We start from the raw sequence: 21,031 nt of genomic DNA on the forward strand, positions 1-21,031 counted from the left end.
AGAGAGAGAGAGAGAGAGAGAGAGAGAGAGAGAGAGAGAGAGAGAAGGGGAAAGAGCAAATGGCCAAAGAGAAAAACTCAGTCTTTTATTGTATGTTATTTAGTATGTTGCTAAACATACTTTTATTGCTAAACAGTCTTTTATTTAGTATGTTGCTAAAACATACTATTGGAAAAGAGTTTAATGGGATATAGAATTCCTGAGTAAATTATCGAAGCATTTAAAGATATAATTCCATTGTCTATGGTTTCCTTTACCTTTGTCAAGATGAAAGTTGTCAAACTGACATTCTCTTCTTTCTGAAACTTGTAAACACTGACATTATTCCTTTGGTGTTCTAAAGTTTCAGAAAATCCCAAAAATGAATTTATTATATTTTCCTCAAGATACATTACAATTTAAGAGCATAAAACTGTTGTCATTCATCAACTGGGAAGATTTGTTAAGCATGATCTCTTCAAATATTCTCCTCTTTATATCCTTATTTTCTTTCCTGCTAGAGATCTGTTTAGAGAATTATGGTAGAATTCTTTTTTTCCTCTTTTCATCCTCCATGACGCTTAACTTCCCTTTTGTATGTTCTACTTCTTTGTTTTATTTTGCCGCAATGATATAATAACCTAACTCTTAAATTCTTATTCAGCAATTTGATCCCCAGCTGGGTGTAATCTGCTGTTTAAATCATTCATTTTCATATTTAATCATTAAATTTTCCTTTCTAGAAATTTGATTTGCTTTTTATTCAGATCTAGCTAGTAATTCTATATCAACAATATTTTCTTTATCCTACCTTCAATATCCTTTATGCATTTTTTAAATAAACATACTCATTAAATTATGTTGAAGGATATGAAATTTGCAACATTATGGTTCAACAGAATATACTATATGTCTGGTAAATTCAATAACTGCTGCAATTTTTAAAGACTGATTTAAGGCTCTTACTTTCTTAGGTATTTGAGAATATTATTTTCATTTTATGAATGCATTTTCCTTCAAACACTTTCTGTGGACATTTTTGAAGCCTTGTTTGTGATTATGTCTGTCAAGAAAGGATTTGGCTCCTACTATATACTGATTGCACTACAGAGTCAGGATCGCCTTTACCTCATCTTCCATCATGACAATACTCTGTGTCACACATTGCTTCTGATATATGACAATTTCTGTAGAATAAAAGCATTACAGTGTGTCCTCATCCTCCTTATTCACTGGATTTGGAATCTTGCATCTTCTGGCTCTGCCCTAAGTCAAAACGATTCAGAACATTGAGGCAGTCATAGCACAACTAAACACACTCATGAAAGAGGACTTCCAGAACTGCTTCAGAAAGTGGCAAGAATGATGGGATACGTGTGTGCAAAGCAAGGAGGAGTATTTTGAGGGGGATTAATGGCAGTGTATTTACTGTAATGTTTTTTATTTAAACATTTACTCTAATGTTTGATCACACCTTGTATTAGGCAGATCTGTATTAGGCAGATCAGTCTCCCACTCTTGGCGGGTGGCCTTAGGTAGCAGGTACCCTATGGGGTTCAGTGGCAATCTCCCTGATCACCTGCTCTTGGTGCTCCAGGAGTGTCCCTTGTGTGGGTTGTTTTCCCTCATGTTATAATTGAGTCTTGATTGTTATTGGTATGTCAGTGGCTGGGATTGACCCTCAGGCTGATTGGCTGTGGGGTTTGGCCAAGATGACAGATTATGGGCTGCTGTACAGGGGGCTAACCCCATGGAGCAGGACTTGCCATAGTGGTCTCTGGTGCCTACAGAGACAGCTCTTTGGGTGTGCCACTTTTGGGATAATTATGTGGTGCTCTGCTGTGGTCTGATGCCAACCTCCAGGTATGTTGGTTCTGGGGCCTCTTGAGAGTGGCTCTGGTGCAGGCCCATGACCACCAAGAACTGCAACCTGTCAGGGACTACCTGTCAGGAGGTACAAAGTTATCTGCATTTGTTTGCTATCTGTTCTGGACCTGGAGGCATGTGGGAGAGGCCATGGTGTGTACCGAGCATGGCTGCAACCAGTACCAGGCCTGGTGAGCTCTGCAAAAAGCCCAGGACACCCCTAAGTCTGCTGCTTCCTGCCAACTCTTGTAAGGCTCAGCCGCTGATAGAGCCTCATGCAGTGCTCCAGTTGAGGGAGGCAGGTCTCAGGGAGTCACCAAGGCGAGATGAGTGGTGCTCACCAGGTTAATGTAGGTTCTGGTTTGTTGCCAGTGCTGTGTCTGGAGCTACTCAGCAAAAATCTCAGAGCACACTGAGGCCAGCTACCACCCAACTGGGGCCTGCAGACCCATGAGCGTTGTCCAAGAGTGCAATTCAGGTGGTGCTGGCTATTCGCCATGAAACTGCTTCTGGCTTTTTGCAATTTGGGTAGGGTGGGGTCTCACAGAGTCACTAGGGTGGAGTCAGTTCAGGCTGCTATAACAAAATACCATGGAGTCACTAGGGTGGAGCAAGGAGAATTCAACAGTTTAATGGAGATTCAGATTTGGCCATGTAGGAGAGGGTTCAACACAAGAAAGATGATGTCTGCCTACTGGCTCCACTGGAGAAGGATTATACACGGGGAAAATGGTAATTATCCCTCCATTCCTAGCCCTGCAGCCACACAACTCAATTTTTCCTTATATGTCCCTGACACCTTTCAAGTTACGTCCCTCTGCCACCACCAGAGCTCAGGTTCAGTGCCTGTGACCAAGTGAATCTGTGCATGGGCCCTATAAGAGGACATCTGTGTGTTCTCTAGCCTTCTCTTCCACCAGAGTGGTGGCATCCCCAGTGTTTTTCACAGCCAGATGTTGTAGGGGGCTCCTTTTCCCAGCACCAGTACTTTAGGTTGGGGAGCCTGGTTCGGGGATAGAGTCCTTCACTTCTGGGTCAGGGAACTCTGCAGCCCAGATATCCCTGACAATTCTTAACTGCCACCCTCAGGTGTAGGGCCAGCCCATTCTGTGTCTCCACCCCTCTGCCCCTCCTACCAGCCTCAAGGTGGCTTATTCTTTATATTCTTAGTTATAAAATTTCTGTTCAGCTAGATTTCAGATGATTCTCCATGTTGATTTTCCTATAATTTAGTGGCAATTTTTATGCGTTCACAGGAGGAGGCAAGATCATCATTTATAAACTCTGTCATCTTGGATCCTTACCAAGGTAGCATTTCTTTAAATATGTTTTTCCTTTGGAAACTTAGAATTTAAAAATTAGGACTCTGAACTATGAATCTTATGCTGAATATTGGAGAAAGAGTCATTTGTAATAATCTTTGTCAGTTCAGGATGCTGTAACAAAATACCATACCCTGAGTACCTTAAACAACAAACATCTATTTCTTACAGTTTTAAAGGCTTGGAAGTTCTAGATCAAGGGGATAGAAGACCTAATGTCTTTTAAGGTTCTGCTTCTTGACTTGTATATGGTTATCTTCTCATTGTTTTCTCACATGACAAAGAACAGAAGGAGCAAGCTGTCTCCCAACTCTTATAAGGGCTAATGCCATTCAGGATGGCTCCACCCACATGACATCATCTAATCCTAATTATATCCCAGACTCCACTTCCTAATACCATCACATTGTGGGATAGATTTTAATAATATAAATTTTGGGGTGAAACATTCAGTCCAGAAGAATAATCATCATATTTGATTTGCTGTCTGTCAATTTGTTTATTACTAGTTGTATGAATAAAAATTATCTGAACTTCAAGTTCCTCACCTGGCCATGTTTATGGTGAGGATAAAGTATAACACTGCATATAGTTTAGTACCATACTGACACACTGTATGTGCTTGATATATGTTTGCAATATATATTATTAAAAATAGAAAAGTCCAATCTGGTAAAGATAGTATGATATTCTTCTCTTGGAATCAAGGAATAAAAGGGTCTATTTAAGTCTCTTGTGAACTTAAAGGATATAATATTCCTTTAAAGTAATGTAAATGCAGAATACATAATTAGTATTAAATTAGAAACATATTTACTTTAAAAATCTTTGATTCTTATTTTGTTAGTATTCCTTACGAATTACTTTTTAAGGCAGTTTGTAAATTCATCATTATAAAAATGTGTTGTTAATGTAAAATAACCGAGCTTTTGGTAAATGAGAAAAATAACTGAACAGGACGGTAAAACAATCTATAGCTTCAACCTCATTTAGTGTGGTACAGTATCTATTAATATACATCCATGTAATTATTGCTGTCTTTCCAAATATTTTATAACCATTGTTAGCCATATTTTAGAGATGTGAAAGTATTTTCCAGGTATGGATAATGACCTATGGCTATTTCTGAGATCTTTCTCTTTCAGTTTATAGCTTCAATACCAGTGAAAAGAAAGGAATAAAAAAAAAAATTCCTTAGCATTTTTTAATAGAATTACTAAGACTGGGTTTTACCACCCGTTTCCATTAGGTTTTCCATCAAATATTTTTTCTTGCCATATATATATACATGTATATATATATACACATATATACATATATATGTACATATATATGCATATATATGTATGCATATATATATATGTATGTACACACACACACACACAGAAGGTGACAAAAAAGTATACACATTTTAAGAAAGGAAAAAACTGTATTAAAATTGTAATACTCAAAATATACAGATAACAAAAGACAAATATAAGTCATGTGTATACATTTTTTGGCACCCTTGGTATACACACACACACACACACAGACACACGAAGATCTGACAATTAAGTTTGTAAACTCATCCTAGAACAAGTGCAATATACCTCATTGCTGAATATCACTACGGTCACCTTCAAAGCACTCCCCTTGGGAAGCTATGCACTGATGCCAGCAGCTAATTCACCCTTCAAAGCAATTTTGGAAGTCTTTTTCTGGAATGGCCATCAGAGCTTTCATTGTATTACCCTTGATGTCCTGAATGTCATCAAAATGAATTCTTTTCAATGTTTCTTTTACCTTCAGGTAAAGAAAGAAGTCACTGGGGACCAGATCAGTTGAGTAGGCAGGGTGCTCCAATAAGGTTTACTGGCTAAAAACTCACTCATAGTCAGTGCCATGTGAGCTGGTGCATTATTGTGATTTAAGAGCCAAGAACTGTTGGCGAAAATTTCAGATCCTCTATCTTTTTCATGCAGCCTTTTCAGCACTTCCAAATAGTAAACTTGGTTAACTGTTTGTCCAGTTGGTACAAATATATAATGAATTATCCATCTGATATCCAAAAAAGTTTAGCAACATTGTTGCAACAAGTTGGCAAGCTTAATTGTCAGACCTTGTGTGTGTGCATGTGTGTGTGTGTGTGTGTGTGTGTGTGTGTGTATATGTATGCATGTATGTATTGCTTGAAAAACTGGCTGTTTTACATTGATTCTTTTATTCATAGACAGAGTTTATAAATAATATATTTAAAGTATTGCTATCAATGCAGAAGCAATTTAATCCAATAACCTAAAAAATTAAACATATATTTCACAATAAAAGAAAATACAAAACAATTGAGCTGATCACTTCTCAATATAAGAAAAGTTTAAACATTGTTATTCAAAAATTGTAATGAGACATGGCTTGTTAAGTATCTTGGTTCCTAATTCTAAGTATTACTGATGTAATATATATATATATATATTTTAAATAAAGATGCTAAATATAAAGCCACGTTTGTAGTATTATATATGAATATGATGGAAGTTAAATAACAAAATATTATTAACATAGTTGTATTCAACATGGAAGCTATCTTTCATCTTTATTTTCTTTTTTTAAATTCTCTTCAATTTTCCACTTTCAAAATCAATATATAAAAATGTACAGTTGACCCATGAACAATGCAGTGGTTGGGGCACAGACCCCCTTGCATTTGATGATTTGCTTGTAACTTTTGACTCCCCAAAAACTTAACTATTCAGAACCTACTGTTGATGAGAAGCCTTACCGATAACATAAATAGTTGATTAACACATATGTTGTATGCTATAAGTATTATATATGGTATTGTTACAATAAAGTGAGTCAAATAAACTGTTATGTGATATATGTTTTTTCCAAAATGGAGTAAGAATAGTTTAATGATCTTTACAGCAAATAAACATTTTCCCCATATTTTAAGGAGGATCATAAGCAGTATAAAGATGAGAATTTTGAAAGACTTCGCGCACACACACACACACACACACACAAATTACAAACTGTGATTGTCTATAATCAGGGAAGAGTACAAATATCCTGATTTTTACATGGCTTGACACCATGAACAACAATCTGCTTTTTAGACTTCCCCTTTGAGTTTAGATATTTTTTAATATGTTGGGATTATATAGATTTCATAAAAAGATCATTTGAAACTTCTATGGATATCTTCCCAAATAACGAGATAATTAAATTGGCAGAGGTAAAGAAGCAGCATTCTTAAAAGGAAAAGTTCTTGTTATTTCTCAATGTAATAAGTGATGTTATAATGAAATATTAGAGAGTTATAGAAAAGCCAATGCTGGATTTTGTGTTTGTGATATATCTGCATAAAACCCACTTTATCCAAACAGCATTCATGAAAGTGCCCCAAACCATTTAATTTTTCCCTTCTCTATACTTGCAAGAGTAAAATTTCTCATAGTGGCGCTTCCTTTGTAAAACCATCACTTTTCAATATCTGAATCTGTGGGCACACTAGAGTGACAAAACTCAGAGCAGGTTTGGTAAGTCAGTTCTGATCTTCAACTTTCATAGAAAGCATACTTCTTATTTTTGATTAACACCATTGGCAAGTTTCTGTAAAAATATCATGAACAGTATTCCCTTTACAAGGACCTACTTAAATTTTTGAACATAAATTTATGTGGCCTCACTAGCTTAAGAATTTAGTGAAATTCGAGTACCATTAAAATTGGTTCAGTAATGAAGCGTTGGTAAAATCCCCTGTGGTTAAGTTCTTTGCACCCAATCCATACATTTAAATCTCTTTGTAGTTTAAAATAAATTCTTGACAGAGATATTGTGTGTTTAATAAATAGTCAAAAAAAAGCAATTATTAAAACGTAAAATATTCTTCAAGTTGTAATGATCATGCAGATGAGACAGCACTAAAATGTGTCAATCCCATTTTTTATAGCAGTGAAAACACATATTAAATTTACCATCTTAATTATTTTTAAGTGTACAGATCAGCAGTGTTACATATCTTCACATTGTTGTGCAGTAAATCTCAAGAACTTTCTCATCTTACAACATTGAAAGACACTAAATACTAATTCTTCCTCCCCCCAACCCTTGGTAACCACCCTTCTATTTTTGTGATTCTATGAATTTGACTACATTAGATACATCATATAAATGGTATCATACAGTATCTGTCCTTTTGTGACTGACTTTCTTCGTATAATGCCCTTGAGGTTTATCCATATTGTAGCATGTAATAAGATTCTTTTTTTTCTTTTTTTTTTTTTTTTAAGGCTACACAATATTTCACTGTATTATCGAGGTCTGACAATTACGGTTCTGAACTCGTTCCGACGATGTTGGTAAACTTTTTTGATATCAGTGGGATTTTTCGTTATGAATCTGTACCAACTGGACAAACAGTTAACCAAGTTTACTATTGGAAAATGCTAAAAAGACTGCATAAGAAAGTTAGACAAAAACGACCTGAACTTTTCGCCAACAATTCATTGGTCTTGCATCACAGCAATACACCAGCACATAGGACACTGCCTGAGAGTTTTTAGCCAGTAAATAAATAACTGTATTGGAACACCCTCCCTACTCACCTGATCTGGCCACCAATGCTTTCTTTCTTTACCTGAAGATAAAGGAAATATTGAAAGGAAGACATTTTGATGACATTTAGGACATCAAGGGTGTCCCGTCCCACACGACCAGAGTTGTGGGGAGTGAGGAGGGCGGCAGAGGGTTAAAAATAGACAGTAGTCAATAATAGATTATAAGCAGGGCCAAGGGACCCCCAGTCTCAAGGACTGGATGCCCCAAATCGGGCCTATGCATTAGCTTTTATTAGTTAGGTGGGGAAGTAAAGGAGATAAAGCTTGTCAATCTCAAGATCTGTGAATCCCACACATCATAATAGGAAACTGATTCAAGCCAATCACCCTTGCCTGCAGACAGCCGAACCATATGTCTCAGGATGTTTGTACTTCTACAAGGGACAAAACCAATATGCATATGAATAGATGGAGAGCACATCATTGAATCACTTCCCTTGCAGGTTTTGGGAAGGAATGCAGCCACAGAGGCAGAGGCTTTCCTTAGCCTGGGGAAGAGTGGGGGTTGTACCCACCTCTACGAACCCCGTGGGTTCTCCTGCCGATCCCCACTGGACTGCGCCTGGCTTGAGTTGTCACCCCCCCATGGGGAATCTTACTCGTCATTGGCTGACCAGCCATCTTTTTGGGGCCAAACAGGGAGACATGAGGTGCAAACACAAAGGTGAAGCAAAGTCCCTGAAAGGATCTGTCTCACAGACTCTCCTTTCTTTAGGTGCAGGTATGTGGAGACAGACGGGTAGGCTGCTGTGTGGCAACACAAGGATAATGATCAATAGCTCTGATGGTCATTCCAGAAAAAAAGTTCCAAAATTGCTTTGGAGAGTAGATTAGGCATTGACGTTAGTGCATAGCTTCCCAAGGGGAGTACTTCGAACGTGACCGTAGTGATATTCAGCAATGGGGTATGTAGCAGTTTTTCTAGGTTGAGTTTGAGAACATAATTTTCAGACCTCGTACATCATGTTTTCTTTATCTGTTCATCCCCCAATGGAAATTTGTGTTGCTTGCACCTCTTGGCTATTGCAAAAAATGTGATGAACATGGAGGTGCAAATATCAACTTGAGGTCTTTGAGTTCTTTTGGATGCATACTGAGAACTGGCATTGCTGGACCATATGGTAATTCTATTTTTAATTTTCTTAGGACCCCTTACCCCAAACTGTTTTCCATAATAGTTGAAAACTTTTACATTCCAAACAGCGTACAACTGTTCAAACTTCTCCATATTTTTATCATCACATGTTATTTTCTGTTCTTTTGATGAGGGCTATCCTAATGGTAATATATTGTTGTGGCTTTCATTTACAGTTCCCTAATGATTAGGATTTTGAACTTTTTTTTATGTGCTTATTAGTCATTTGTGTATCTTATTTTTAAAAATATCTATGTAAGTCTTTTGCCTATTTTTAAAAGAGGTTATTTGGTTTTGTTGTTGTTTTGATTTATAGAACTCCCTTATATGTTCTGGAAATTAACCACTTGTCAAATATGATTTGCTCTTATTATTTTTCTATTCTATAGGTAGCCTTTTCACTTTGTTGTTCCCTTTGTCACACATATTTTGTTGGTTTGTTTTTTTGTTGTTTTTTTTTGTTTGTTTTTTAAGTTCTACATAGTCCCATTTACCTGTTTTATTGTTATTATCATTGCCTGTGCATCTGGTATCTTATCCAAGAACAAATCCAACGTTATGAAGCTTTTCTCCTATATTTTTCTTCCAAGAATGTAACAATTTTAGGTCTTGCATTTAGGTCTTCAATTCCTTTGCCTTAATTTTTATAGATTGGTTTAAGTAAGATTCAAACTTAGTTCTTTTGCATGTGAACATAATATTTTCTTTAAAAGTAGTTGATTTTATTGATAAAATTTAAATCTCTTAAATAGAAATTATAATACGGGGATCAAGAGCTATATATGGTTGACAGAATCTTTTACATTTTCCTCTATTTATACTGGAGGGTATTTAAAAACAAAAGCCTTAGTTACTCCCCTATAAATTGTATCTTCTATGTAAAGACACAGGTTTCCAGCTTCCCTTAACACTGTGGAGACCTGGCCCTTTTGGTATGGCAACATTTTCCTGGAGTGAGAAAACTATTGTGCTTTTGGGTAAAGAACCGGCAGGCCACTTTGCTACTCTCCCCATCTCTTCCTGTTGTCATAGCAGCATAGCAGGTGAAGTGGCAGGGGTTTTCAGCATCACTCTTCCACTTTTAGTCTTCTCATAGTAGATTTAAGAGGAAAACTAACCACTACTTGTACCCTTAATCTATTTCACAAGTGGGAAAAGTAAAAATTGACCCAGAGGGTTACATGTTTCAAGAGAAGATAAAAAAGTGTTTGTTTTTTTTTTTTCTTCCTGTAAGTGAAGAATACTGTTCAACCTGGCATATATCATACATTCACATTACCTACCCAACCCCTACAGGCATTTGAGGTTGCAAACCCTGCTTTAAGCAGTAATTCGTGGAAACAGCAAGAAGTGTGCCATAAATATTCTCAAAAGTTCATCATTATACATCTTGCTCCTGAGGGAAGCAGAAATGATAAAAGATTTTACTAGCGTAGATAGGAGTACTACTTCAGTTCAGTGCATGCTATTTTTTTCCCCCTCAAAATTGAATAAAAGCCCCCTGGCATATGAATCCCACAAAGTATGATAACTGACAATTCTCCAAAATATTCAAAGTTGACTTTTGAAGGCAAAGTTTGCTCAGTTTCCATTGTGAATCTGCTATTTTATTAAACTGTTTACCATTAGTAAATAAGAACAGATTTCAGTGCCTATAGATTCTTGCTTTAAGAAGATTCACTACTTTTCTTTCACATACACTCACACAATGATGGGGCAGGTAATAATAAAGCATATGAAAGATAAACAGGTTTCAATAAAACAGTAGTTAAATTCTGTAAGGTAAATATTTAAATATAAAAAAAAGTCCCTTCGAGCCATCTAAAGTTCTTGTTAGAAATTGTAACATGATAAAAGAATTCTGGTAACTGTAAATTTGAAGTGTTTCATCCATTACAATGACAAAGGTGGTTTTACTAGCTATCATTGCATTCCTTTAAAATGTCAAAGTGCTTTAGGTCCTCCCAAGATGAAGGTCCTTTCTCCCTAGCCTCTCATTCCCTGGATTGTTTTCTAAAGATAGCAATATTTACCAGTTTAACTGGCTCCAACTCTGGGCATCACGTCATTGGTTCCTTGTCTTTCCTTACAAATAGAGTTTAAATATTCTTTTCCTCCAAAACATTGCCCTCCTTCCTTGCATCTCTGGTGTTAGCAGGGCCCCCCAGGAGCTAAAGTTCCGTCCCTCTGGGTAGCAATTGTGGTGTCCTCCCTTTGGCCTCTGCCTTCTCATTCTTCTTCCCCTCATGCAAATTCACTGCCCAGTTCAAAGAAATGTGACTTCTGCTAACACCGTTACTTTAATTCAAGTATTCTTAATCTAGAGCCTGTAGGCTCTGGCAGGCCTCACAGGGGAAAGCTGCCCTCCCCACACCAAACTTGGTGCGCAACCAGTGCATTGCAATCTCTGGAGACAGTGGCCTTTTTTTTTTTTTAAGTTATAAAATCATCAGCTATATGTATAATTTGGTATTTGTAAGGTAAATGACATAAAACTTATAACAAAATCAAGACTTTCTACCTCTTCAAAAAAAAAAAAAAGCTGTAATACTACCTAACCCCACAAAAACTTACAGAAAAATCTAAATGAGAAAATACATAAATACATCGTCAGCATATAACTATCAAAGTATTTGCTACTTTGTTGTAATGCCATGCTTATTACAGAGTCTTTAGAATTATTATGGTTTTCAAAGTAGTTCAGAACCAGAAAAAGGATGTTTTGCTGTCTGTTCAGAAAACTAGCATGGTCTACAGAAATGTACGCTTGAAACCTATATAATTTTACCAACCCATGTCACCCCAGTAAATTTTTAAAGATTAAAAAAGAGTCATTTGGTTTTAATGATCATTGTAAACCTATTTAACATCTGAGCACAGATATCTCTGGGATACTTGATAAAATCAATTTCCTAAAATTGCAAATCTGAGGAAGAGAATCTCAACCATGATAAAATCACTAAATTATAGACACTTGGAAAACCTGAACTAACTTTCATTTCCTTAACGAGCATTTCTTTGCTATGTGCTCTGATAGACATTCTTCTAGGTGCTGAATAAACAGGGTAAAGAAAGAGCCTAATATTCTCATCTACTAGCTTATTCACTGTAGAAGACACATAAAACATAATCTGATCAATTAATTAACATTAAAAAAAATTCTAGTTCAAGGGTTCTCACACTTGAGTACATCCTTAATCACCTGGAGAGTTTTAAAATTTACTATTGTTTGTGTCTCTCCCCTAGAGATTCTGGGGTGAGTCTTGTGTGTTTGAATTTGTAAAAGCATAATGTACAAGCATAACTGAGAAACATTTGCCTAGAGGACTAAGTTAACCAGAGATGTAAAGTAAGGAAATGTGAAAGGACTTCTAATTTTTGCATTTCTAAAGCCCACTGGATGTCAAAAACATCACCTTAAAATAGGCTTCCCAGAATTCAAAGTGTCTAAACTTTATTATAGCAGGGATGCAATTTAATGAAATGTAAAAGATGTCTAAAGGAAGATTAAAGAGTCTAAAGATGGCTTCAAAAGATAAAAAGACATTTCTGAATATTCTGAGAATTGAAAATAAACCACATATCAAAGACACACATATAAACTACAATTGATTGAAGGAACTGGAAACAAATATCAGAATTTTAGTGAGAGTTGAATAAGACAGAAAAGGAAATTAAAATGCTATGGATAGATTGAAAAAACCTTGAGTGACCAAAATATTGGGATTAAATTTTTATAGCTCTCTTTATTATCTGTATCAATATGGATACTTTACATCTACTATCTTGTATTTATATTTGTAGATTCCTTGGTTCATAGTACTTCTTGGCAGTGTTCCTAACTCCAATATGCTACTCAACTCAATTGGACATCCTAATGTTACTCTGTGACAAAAACTAAACTTTCCCCTAGGTTGTGTCTTAGACAAAAGATTATTATTAGAGATGTGACATAATAAATTAAGTTTACCCCTCTTTCTCAATCATTAAACTTTAAGATCCAAATGAGTGAGATGAGTGATATTTCAAAGTTTTTATCAGCCAAAGCTAATCAATATGGTATATAACTATTAGGAGCATGGGTTCTAGGGTAAGATTCATAATTCAAGGCTGTGTCCTGAATTCTGCCATTTATGAGCTCTGTGATCTCCAGCATACTGATTAATTAATTAATCTTTCTGAGCAGATTCCAGGCTAGTAGCAACAGAAATAAAGCAGGAAATCATATTATATCTTTAAAAAAATTATTCACAATAAATTTTACCAGGATTATGTTTTACAGTTTTTATGAAAGTGTTTGATGTAGTAAATTCCCACACAAATCCAGTGGAGAACAGAAAAATATGAAGGATGCAACATAAATTTTAAAATATGATATAATACCACTGGTTTACTGCAACTCACTACATCTCAATAGTACATATTTGTATAATATAAATAGGAAAATATTAATTAGCTAATGTAAAACCAGTTTTTGAGGTTTTAGTTACTGATGTAACAAAGGTTCCACGATTACTTTCACAATAGTTCATTTGCTAAAATGGTCAATATATGAAAACACGTGGACATGATAAGCAGCCAACTCAAATGTCCAGTGTTTGGCCACCATGATATAGTTACAATAAGTTTACAGAGTTATTATGTGTCCAGGGTCATATGGGTGATTTTTAATTATTGGTGGACTTCCTTTAATCTGAAGTTTATGAGAACAACAATGATTAATTGTAAATGAATAAATGTATTCTATGAAGATAGATCTTATGAATTTCCCCCAAAGCTTTTCTTTAAAAATGACTACATACTAATTAAATAACATAAATTTCACAGTTGCCTATATATACCACATAATCCTGGTGATAACTTCCAAGAGGTGCTAAAAAAAATAAATGTGTGGTCCTAACACTATTCAGATCCTCACTTGGCATCAATTGCTCATTGCTTTGGATTCCTCACAATAATTTCCACTGAAACAAATCAGACATTTTGTTAAGATATTATGGAATCAAGAGTTTTTTTTCATTATAAGTAAAGTACCCTTTATTTTTGTTCCTAGGACAGTGGAGTTCCCTCTTCTTTTGACTCTTGTCATCTCTGAGAGGACATCTTCCTGTGTAGTGGTTTACTTGATGTACTCTTTGTCATAGTTAGTAAATACAGGGCTAGGGTTTTATCTTATGTCCCCTGACGCTGAATTGATCACTACTCCCATGTACCAAATGATTTACTTGCCTTTTTATATTACTGAAAATAATAGTGATTTAAATCCCCACTATAACATTTTTTTTCAAATAGAAATCATAATGCAATAAGTATCTCTTGATTAATAATATTGGCAAGCACTGGTTTCCTTGCCAATCGAGATTGGTCTCTTTCAAATTGTACGAGGTTTTAATAACTGAAAATTGAATCTTGAATAACTTCCATAGTAGCAACCTTGGAAAGGGGCATTTGATGCAAATATGAATGTGAGTTATAGCAATCATGTTCTGACTTAGAATTTTTGTTTTATAGTCCTATGTAAGGTGAGGGTTAAACTCACGATGTAGTACTACTCAAAACTACATGTCAGAAGAGTAGTAAATTAAGTAAGGGGGTTATCACTTTTTGAGGGGTGTAAATATCTATTATATTGCTTTGCACACCTGAAACTGATACATAAAATAAAATAAAAAAATAAAGTTCCATGCCCTTACCACACTGAAAAACAACAACAAAAAACTTACATGTAAGTTACAAGAGCAACTTTTTTATTTTTAATTGAATCCGATGGGTAATTTCTTCAAGGCCTCGAAATATAAAAATTACTCAACAATCACAAAGTGATAATGGCTTTTCCTTCTGGGAGCAGATATAGGAATGTACAGCTCATTGTAAGTCCTCAAAGTTTCTGTTCTCCCAGCAGCAGGATAATATCCTGCAAAATTTATAAATATGCTAAGCCTTCCCCAATATTTGTCATTGGCTAATACAGTATGCTGATTAATATATTATCTAGTACAATATTTATTTCAAACATCAGGAGGCATGGTTTCCGCTAAGACTTTTAGTTAAAAATCTATAGGTCAGTAGCTTGGTATAGTATCTTTAATCAAAAAGAATAATGAAGTGAGTCACACACAGTAGGACACAGGTTGAAAACCTGCAGTGAAAGTATCTTAATGTGTCCTGTCCTCATGCTCTTAACCCAATTACCATACAATTTATAATTAATAATAAATATAGGCTCAAATGAGTCCAGACTAAAGTGTGAGCAATTATGCCAAGAACTTTAATAGAAGACACAATGAATTTTATCAATTAATTTCAATTCTATTTGATTGAATCTGTAACTCTCAAATTGAAATTGATTGAATCCAAATTCAAGAGAATAGACTTTTTCATAGAGTCACAATAAGACAAAAATGTGAATCAACCCCTGCATTGTCGCCACATTATCATCCTTCTGAAGAGAAAATTCCCTAGCACAATTTGAGTTGCAGGTCATGAAGTATCACAGCAGTGTGTTAGTAGAGAAGTCATAAAATTTACTCTGGGAACAATACAGTTTTAGGCCCCTATTTACACATCAGCAGAATACCTGGCTTTAGGTTCTACATATCTCACTTTAACTGAAAGTTTTATTTGATTTCACAGAAACACTATTCTTGGTACTTAAGAAAATGTATGAACATACCCAGTATTTTCAGTCTTTGAGAACAACTCTGTTAGAAGTAGAATTGCAGAATGGGTTTTTTAATGGACATCAGCCACTACAGATACTGTGGGATCCATTGCATTTTTATCTTACAATCAGGTTGTTTTCATATGACTATGTCAATTTGAAAATATATGGAACTCTTGAGAATTGCATGAAAATAGCATGCAGACACACTGTGAGTGAAATAATTGGGATTATTATAACAACTTGCAAGAAAACATATAAGTAATTGTGATGCAGACGAGACAATTCAAAAGTTGTGGGGAAAATGCCTTGAAAACAAGTAGAGCTTTCCAGTGTGTAATTAACTGCTTAATTTGCAGAGCTATTATTAACACAACTGCCCTTCTGACATTATTAGATCCACAACAAATAAATTTTGAGTTTAGCACTTGAACAGCATTTATTTTCAAGTTATTATCATAGTATATGCTACTGGCAAACAAATCCATAAATAGTTTAGAAAACTCTGAATAAACAGTCACTATATGCAGCACATAAAAATAAACAACAAATGAAGTACCTGTATATTTGAAAAACAACAAATAAAGTATCCATATATTTGAAAAACAAAATATATTTTAATTCCATTTTCTTAAAATGGTAATAGGTTTTTTAACCTTTAAAGAGGTTGTAAATAAGGAATTGTAAATGAACAGGATATTTGCTTAAAGTTAATTAATTAATGGAATATAAGGGTTTCTTTCTCTGAATTATTGTTTTTAAATGATGCTTTTCAAGGACAACTCTATTAGTTTCCCACTATGTAACAAATTACCAAAGGATTAAAACAATACTCGTTTATTATCTTACAGTTTCAGCAAGTTGGTGTCCAAATGTAGCATAGCTCAGGGTCTCAGAAGGCTGAAATCAAGGTGTCCACTGGTCTGTGTTCTCATTTGGAACGCAGGGCCCTCTTCTGACCATAATCAGGTGGTTGGCAGAATTCAGTTCTTCTTTCTTTTTTTAATTAAAGTTCATTGGGGTGACAACTGTTCATAGTTACGTAGATTTCAGGTATACAATTTTGTACTTCTTAAGATTGAAGTCCCTGTTTTCTTGCTGGTTGTGGACCAAAAGTCACTTTCATTCCCTAGATACCACACTCAGGTCCAGGCCCTCTCAAAACATGGCAGTTTACTTCTTCAAGACCAGCAGGAGAATCTGTCTCATACTTCTAATTTCTTCCTTCAGAGGAGCTCAATTCCTTTAAAAGGCTTCCTAATTAGGTTAAACACACCTACAATAATTTATCTTTTGATAAACTCCAAGTCAACTAATTTGGGACTGTGTGTGTGTGTGTGTGTGTGTGTGTGTGTGTGTGTGTGTGTGTGTGTGTGTATTTGTACGAGGTCTGACAATTGAGTTCGGGAACTCATCCTAGAAAAAGTGCTACATACTTCATTGCTGAATATCACTATGGTCACCTTCAAAGTACTCCCCTTGGGAAACTATGCACTGACACCAACGCCTAGTCCACCCTTCAAAGCAATTTTGGAACTCTTTTTCTGGAATGGCCATTACAGATGTTGTCGTATTACATTTCATGTCCTGAATTTCATCAAAATGTCTTCCTTTCCATATTTCCTTTATCTTCAGCTGAAGAAAGAAGTCATTGGGGGCCAGATCAGGTGAGTAGGGAGGGTGTTCCAATACAGTTATTTGTTTGCTGGTTAAAAACTCCCTTACAGACAGTTCCATGTGAGCTGGTGCATTGTCGTGATGCAAGAGCCATGAATTGTTGGCGAAAAGTTCAGGTGGTCTAACTATTTCATGCAGCCTTTTCAGCACTTCCAAATAGTAAACTTGGTTAACTGTTTGTATAGTTGGTACAAATTCATAATGGATAATCCCTCTGATATCAAAAAAGGTTAGCAACATCATTGTAACAAGTTCGCAAACTTAACTGTCAGACCTTGTATATATCTGCAAATCCTTCATTTCTGTGCTGTAATATAACTTTATCATTGCAGTATATCCATCAGATTCATCATCCTGCCCACACCAAAGTAAAGGGGATCATATGGGTTATGTATATCAATAGGAGAGAGGATTCTCCCTTCTTGGAATTCTCCCTTCTATAGAACTTTATTATACTCATTGTAAAATTTTTGAAATGCATAAAACACTGGAGTTTTAGTGTCCTCAATCATTAATTCTTATGATTAGGAATATATATATATATTTTTTTTAATGGAAAAACTTCCTTATTTTCTATTTTGTACATCAGGTGTTAAAAGATTTTTAAGATTTGGATTTAAAAACAATTTATTTTTGTCTATTGCTAAGTATATAAATATAGTAGGTAACAAAGTTGTCCAGCATAATTGAGTTCAGTCATGGCAGAACTAGGATTTCTCCCAGATCTCTGACAGTATTTTATCAAAGCATTGAAATTTCAAAGAGTGTATATCTATGTTAGATTAACATACAATAAAAATACACATATTTCGTGTGCAGATGGATGAGATTTGTTAAATTTATACATACTTACAATGAAAATACATGAAATATTTTCTATCACCATCCCAGAAAATTTTCACATGCTCCTTGTCAGTAATCCCCACTCTTGTAATCATTCAGTTTTAATCTCTCTCATTATGCATTAGTTTTGCTTGTTTCTGAATACTATATACAATGAATCATAAACACTCTTGTGTCTTTGTTTTTTTGCTCAAAATAGTTTTTGTGATGCATCCTTTCTGTTGCATCATCATGAGTTCATTATTTTTATTGTTAAGTAGTCTTCCTTTGTATGAATATACCACAAGTTATCCAGTCTCCTAGTTTATGGACACTTGGGTATTTTCCATTTTGATGAAAAGTTGTCTACACATATTTTTGTTTAAGCCATGTTGTAGATATAGGTCTTCATCTATCTGAGTAAAGTATGCATTGTGAAATTGCTCAGTTATAGGGTAAGTGCATGGTTAATGTTATGAGAAACCACTTTACCCAAGTGGTTATAACATTTTACATTCCCTCCAATAATATATGAGAATTCAAGTGTCTCCATATCGATATCAATATGTGGTAGGTATTATGAGTCATTTTTTGTCATTCTAGTGGGTGTGAAGTGATATATCATCATGATGGTATCAATTTGCACTTCACTGATTTTCAGGTATGTGTTGGCCATTCATACATCTTTTGTGTGAAATGCTTATTCAAATAGTTTGCCAATTTTGTCAATTGGGGTGTTTGTCTTCTTATTATAAAATTATAAAAGTTCTTTACACATTCTAGATATAAGTGTTTTATCAGACATAAGCATTACGACTTTTTCCCCCAGTATGTGACTTGCCTCTTTATTTCTGAAACAGCATCTTTTCATTAGCAGAATATATAATTTAGATTGTCTTCCTGTTTTTTCACAGTAAATGTTTTTAGGTCGTTTCAAAGAAATTTTTCTTTCCAAAGATTTCCAAGATATTGTAAAATTTCATCAAGGAATTTTATATTTAATTTAGGATTTTACATAGAGAACTATAACATCTCAATTTAAAGATTAAAATTTAGCAGTTTTTTTTCCTATGTATGTTGATTCTTCTAATTCATAACAATAATATATAGCTCCATTCATTTGTCTCCTTTAGTTACTTTTATCCATGTTTTGCAGAGGTCTAAAAATCATATTTTGTTTTATTTCTTACAGAGGTTTGATATGTTTGACGCTATTTCAAGTGGTATTTATCTTATTTTCAAATTGTTTGCATGTAGTTATAGAAGTACATATGATTGTTGAAGTTGGCATTGAATCATACACTTGTTAATGTCACTTATTAGTTTGTATAGTTTTATTTTTTCTCAAATTCCAAGAGACAGTACATATTAACAATCAAGTCATCTCTAAATAGTGTTTTATTTTCCTTTACTTCAAATATTTTTGCCCGTTTTTCTTTTGGTTTTCTTCTTACACAAATTAGGCTCATCAGCACAATACCGATTACGTATTAGTGGTGAAAGCAGACATTCTTGATTTGTGCTTCCAGACAAATATCTCTTAGGAAGATGTTTTCAACACTAACTCTAATGTTAAATGTATGATTCTAAAGTCATAAAATTATTTTCTAAGCAAAAGTAGCATATTTATCCATTCACTCAATAAATCACTCAGTCATTTAATATGCAAGGCAGATACAAAGACAGAAAAGGGTCTTGTCCTAATAGAATTTATAGATAGTATAAGGACAAGATATAGGAGTACAAATAATAAACGAATAAATAAATAGACAAAGTATATTATAGGGAATTACTAGTATGAATAGTAATTGAGTACTTTTTTTTTTCCAATTACATTACAACTTATATTTCTTAAGAGTTGTATTTCCTGTCTACCCAAATATCGTCCTTGTCATATAGGCTCCATGTGGATGAGTCTTTTCTATCTTTGTATCTGACTTCTATATTCAATGAGTGAATGAGTGAATTACAGAGTAATTGAATGAAAAGCTACATAACTTCTTTTGCTTAGAAAGTAATTATATGACTTGAAAATATTTCTCAAGAAATACTTAAAATGGTTTCCATTTCTTTCCAAAGCTTTATCTGAGGAAGCATGACTAGACAGTTACCCTTAGTAGAAAACATAGTTTGCACCATCCATCACATTTCATCACAGTTTTGTACATATGTATTTACTCACCAGATTCTGTGTGCTTTGACATTTGAAACCAGACAATGCTTGAGAAATAGTGTATGTTTAGTAATTGAGTGAATTAAAAACAACTAACATTGTTGATCCACTGAGCAAAATATTCAAGAAATTCTATATTTTATTATGCTTTCCTTATATGTACCAGCAATTTAGTATTTGTCAGGTTTGCTGCATTTGTCAAGATCTCATTTCATGGTAAAAATGGAACTTTATAGTGTGTCAGTCAGGGAACATTATTTTCTATTTGATAAGGACATTGCTTGCATTTCGAGACAATAACTTTTCTTTCTATTAATGCCATCATTGCATCAAGAGCCTAAAGGCACTGACATATATTACAAAACAGTAGGCCACAGAATAAAGCACTTTAAAATTTCAGTATGAATACATAAGTTAAATTGATTTATACCTACAAGTGACAACTTTTTTCTGAAATTAGATCGATGTGTTCACAAGTCAATAGTCAAAGAAACAGAAAGCTGTGACTACATTCAATATCTATGCGATGAAACACTGTTATTTCATCAATGTGTTGTGGAGGAAAGAATGGCTGTATAACTAAATATCCGAAATATCCAAATATTAAGGTCTACTAAAAATAAATCTCTGGATAAATAAACAACAAACAAACAAACAAAAAAACCCTGCTGATTTTGTTCATCATCCTAGGAATATCACACATTCGCCTACAGTTTCTGTATACTTAAAAATTAAAACAGAAGTCAAATTCAATATAGAAGCAATATAATTTTAATTTCTTTAACATAAGCTGTG

The sequence above is a fragment of the Rhinolophus ferrumequinum genome, chromosome 2 (assembly GCF_004115265.2).
Source record: "Rhinolophus ferrumequinum isolate MPI-CBG mRhiFer1 chromosome 2, mRhiFer1_v1.p, whole genome shotgun sequence".
NCBI classification, from domain to species: Eukaryota; Metazoa; Chordata; class Mammalia; order Chiroptera; family Rhinolophidae; genus Rhinolophus; species Rhinolophus ferrumequinum.